Below are 495 nucleotides of genomic sequence, written 5' to 3'. Positions count from 1 at the left end.
ATGCAAAAATTGTTATCAAATCTTTATTATTCATAATCATTAATTGCCATATATATGTAAATCATATTAGACAATTTCATAGCTTTTATTTAGGGAAAAAAATACACAATTCTTATATTTTAGGTTAATATAATGTTCTCTAGTGGACATTAAACAACTTATGACATAAAAACCTTATTTTTTTCCTCGAACACATTCTTGAAAAAGTGAACAGTATTGTTTTCACAGTTGAATTATTTTGACTTCTATCTTACATATAGTTTTGAAAGCTTTCAAATCAACCATCGAACTGATACATATCATTTTAATGTTTTAGTCGTATACTTAAGGAAAACTTACATTTTGTAGTCGTTTTAAAAAATTCAAAATATAACATATAAGAAAAAGTCTAACATACAAGAAAATATAACATATAAGGTGTCCTCAATTTTGTATTTTAAAGTCGTTTAAAAAAAATATAACATATAAGGTTTCTTCATTTTTGTAATTTAAAGT

The sequence above is a fragment of the Brassica oleracea genome, chromosome C9 (assembly GCF_000695525.1).
Source record: "Brassica oleracea var. oleracea cultivar TO1000 chromosome C9, BOL, whole genome shotgun sequence".
Lineage (NCBI taxonomy): Eukaryota > Viridiplantae > Streptophyta > Magnoliopsida > Brassicales > Brassicaceae > Brassica > Brassica oleracea.
This window is presented reverse-complemented; position numbering follows the sequence as displayed.